Source organism: Theropithecus gelada, chromosome 8 (assembly GCF_003255815.1).
Source record: "Theropithecus gelada isolate Dixy chromosome 8, Tgel_1.0, whole genome shotgun sequence".
In the NCBI taxonomy this organism is placed as follows: domain Eukaryota; kingdom Metazoa; phylum Chordata; class Mammalia; order Primates; family Cercopithecidae; genus Theropithecus; species Theropithecus gelada.
This window is the reverse complement of record NC_037676.1, coordinates 112,050,101-112,054,267: the sequence shown is the minus strand read 5'-3', so window position 1 is coordinate 112,054,267 and position 4,167 is coordinate 112,050,101. Positions and strand designations below refer to the sequence as shown.

The following is a 4,167-nucleotide window of genomic DNA, read 5'->3' as shown; positions in this document are numbered from 1 at the left end:
TTTCACTTGTGGAGAAACTGGAGAGTAATAGAGTGCCATGTTTTAAAAACACAACACTATACATGTGGCTGACATGTAAAAGTCAGGGTTACAAGCTCAAAGTGCCTGACTTTCAAATACAGCCCAATCAGTAAAGACATGATAAATGTACAAAGGAAGTCCATTATAATGGTGGTTTGGGTCACTGGGCAAGAGAAGAAGAAAGATGACGAAAGAACACGGGCTCACAAGTAACTATTGCTCATTAATTCTGACTAAGATCAATAAGTGATGTTCCTTCCATTCACCCACAGCAAGCATGGGTATATTTGAGATAAATGAAAGCCTCTTCTACTTAAGGTAACAGAAAAAAATATATTAAATGGAATTTTTAATGTGAATGAATGCCAACAATTTCTTGTTAATAATTTCATTTCATTTTGGCAGAAACAGTCAGATCTCAAAATAATGTTGAAAAGTCTGACAAGAAAACTCAATTACAAAATATAGAAAAATGGAGAGAAATACTTAGTGATGGACATAGCACAATGTTAGCTGACATTTACATTCCTTGATTATATTGAATTAATGGCCTCTGTGCTAATGGTAATTACATAAAATGGCATAGTGAAAAGGCCATTGTGTTACATAAAATCTCCATAGAAATAGAAACACACTAGTTTATCTTCCATTAATGCTGTAAGAGCATTAATTTGTCACTGTAAACACATTTTCATTTAATTAACCCTGACTTTATTTGTGTGGATAAGTCTCTATCCCAAGACATTTATTTTTCCGTTACCAACACAAGTCCTTCTACTCAGCGCCAGACTCTTGATCTCTATGGAAGGATAACCAATTCTGACACACATACCGCAACCAAACATGAGCCAACGTGCTTTATATCTGGACCAGAGGTGTGGAAACTATGGCTTTGGGCCAAATCTACTGTCTGTTCTCATAAAGTTTTATTGGGACAAAGCCATGCCCATTGTTTGTGTATTGTCTATGGCTATTTTCACACTACAATGGCAGAGTTGAGTGGTTGTGACAGAGAGCATATGATCCATAAAATTTAAATTATTTATCTTCTGGCCCTTTACAGAAAGTTTGAATACCCTAATCTTCCCTAAGCACTTGAAAATCAACGTTGATCACCCTAACATGTGATCAGCGAAGTAGTAACCAAGATGGTAGCAGGATTATGACAATATACAAAATGCTATTCTCTTTAATCCTAAAACTCTTTAAATTTTCCAATTTGAACATGGGTAAGAGATACCTATTCTTAAGCAGTAGGCACTCAGAACCACCAAGGTCTAAAGCATCATTATGAGAAAATGGCCATCTTTATTCTTCCAAATGTTTTTTATTTTTCTCATTATACTGTATCTACTTTTCTGCTCATCCTTCCACCAGCAATATCATTTAGGATAGGGCACAGTATGAGAAAAAGAGCAATTTTGTCAGACTACATATTTTAAAACATATAGCTACTCATATGAAAATTAAATAGTTCAACCTGTCCAAAGGAAACACAGTTCCATAAAATCAACTGTACCTCCTCTACAGAGAAAATAATAATTAAACTTCCATGGAAATAACTGCAAGTAGCTAAAGAATGGTAAACATTTTTGGAGAACAAATTTTAGAATCAACCTTTGCAAGAAATTGTACATCCCTATAGAGTCTCCTAGGAAGAAACTAATCTTACTCACTACAGTGATAGCTAGGAGAAAGAGCAAACCTCACTTCCTACAGCATGGGAGAAAACTATCTAATATCACAGTGAATTTAAATAGGGCTGGTGTAGAACTGGGAATCTGCTTTAACCAATTCTTCAGGTTCTAATGGGAATGGCTATTGAACCACACTCTATGAAACACAATGTTAATTGCATCTCAGCCTTTTGGCTAAGATCAAGTGTAGTATCTCTTCTTATCAGTTTAAAACACAATGTTTATTTTCTCCACTGGTATTATACATTCATACAACCTATCTTTCAATAATCATTTTAAAATGATAAAATAATATGCATTTATGGTAAAAGAATAAAATTCCATTTTAAAAGCTTTGGTAAACTAAATAATTTTTTGAAAAGACAAGATATTATAATGACTAAGAAATCTTAAAACCTTAGTAGGTTCTAAGATTGCAAATCTCTTCTGTCATTTTGCCATTTGTCTATTAACTAATAAAAATGATGTCAAAGCTGTGGGAAATGGAATGAGGATTTAGTGAAATCAGAAGACTAGTGTGTGATTCCATTACTTAAACTTACTCATTTTTCAAAGATGTAAAATAGTACTTCAGTGTAAACTGTATCATTATTTATGTTCATATGATTTAACAGAAAATGGTTCCTAAAATTTGTGAAATTTTAAAATCTGACTACATAGGATCCAATTCTAAACTTTCCTAAACTTTCGTTTTATCATATAAAACAAAAAAATGTTTAGGGGACATTTATCTCTTTGGATAGCTTTAGTGTATTCTAGAAGGATTTTTTGGCATATTTCCTATTTACTGTGGTATATTCATTTTTATTTTTCCTTTCAAATTTTTTCACTTTTGACTTGACCCTACTCATTGAAGTAAAAGAAAATCTGTGCTTTTTGTTCCATAATTCTTCAATTAACTTCTTTTTCTTATTTTTAAGACACACCACAGGAAGTTAGGTATATAGATATGGACTGATATATTGTGTTATCCATCCAACAAAAAAACCCCAGTATATTGTAATGAAAATGTGATTATTTTATAGATTTGGCTTCAAAGCCTAAAAACCGATTTGGGTAATACTTTTTCTTGAAAGATACAAAACACAAATTTTTCTATTATCTACCAATTTTATCCATTCAAATGATCATTGTATTTTCCTAAGAGACTTAGTTTTGTGCTAATAGAGATAGTATCAAACACTCACATTTACTGACATCTAAATGCCACCATGTTGAGTGAAATCTAGATGTAGCCTATTGTTATAAAAATGTCAATCCATTGTATCACCCATGGACAGTCTTGAAAGATAATGTTTTATAAAGTACTTATTCTTTATTGATTTTGAATGAACAAACAAAAAATGAAAGCATACTTTAAAAAATCATACTTAAATTTTTAAAATTGCAGCTAACCTTTGGGCTTTCTGAACAGTCCCTGAATAATATTAAAGAACCTAGACTCAAGTCAGACTGTCTGGTTTGTTGGTTCCTTGACTTACTCTTTATGAAGCCCTGAGCAGGGTGTCACACTTCTGAGCACTTATTATGTGCAAGCACTGTTCTATTTTCCATTAATTAACCCAATTTACAGATGAAACAGTGGCGGCACAGGAAGGTGAACTAATTTGTCGAAGGATATTCAACTAAGTAAATGCAGAGCTGGAATTCCAACCAAGGCCACTTGACCCGCGAGCCCAAGCACTGTTTAACCTCCATTCTATAACTTTCATTTTAGTATTTTGGCTACAATGATTATTTAGAAATGAGCAACTGTACTTTTTTGAGTTTAGCAGCTAATTTTCCTTAATTAAACAGGAGTGGTCTTCTGGGGGGACACAGCCCTCTCTATAGCAGGTATTTATACTCTTGTGCCATAATAGCCTTACTAGGAGAAAGCCTTGCTGGAGAAAGTGCCGCACTTTGAGATCAAAATAAACCATTAACTCTTATTTCAACAGACTCTCAAAAATGCATGGTAATATTCTGCTAATCTGTTTAATGATCTGCCACAATTGGTAAAAGTTATTTCAAAACTTTTCTCCTCTCATGAAACCTCCAAGTGTACCCCATACCCGTGGCCCAGAAGATGAGGCACAAACTTGAGGCTATCTGATGGAATCTTTTTAACCTCTCGATTCAAAACATTGAGACCTGTGTACATAAGAATCTACACACATGCTATCTTCCTTCCTTCCTAAAAGAAGTGAATACCAGGCCGGGCGTGGTGGCTCAAGCCTGTAATCCCAGCACTTTGGGAGGCCGAGGCGGGCGGATCACGAGGTCAGGAGATCGAGACCATCCTGGCTAACACGGTGAAACCCCGTCTCTACTAAGAAATACAAAAAAAAACTAGCCGGGCGAGGTGGCGGGCGCCTGTAGTCCCAGCTACTCGGGAGGCTGAGGCCGGAGAATGGCGTGAACCCGGGAGGCGGAGCTTGCAGTGAGCTGAGATCCGGCCACTGCACTC

General features: G+C 35.3%; 1 pseudogene; it reads left to right on the top strand.

Moving 5' to 3' along the window:
- The first annotated feature begins 1,872 nt into the window (after window positions 1–1,872).
- On the top strand, window positions 1,873–1,978 carry LOC112630915 (annotated as a pseudogene).
- Window positions 1,979–4,167: the final 2,189 nt, after the last annotated feature.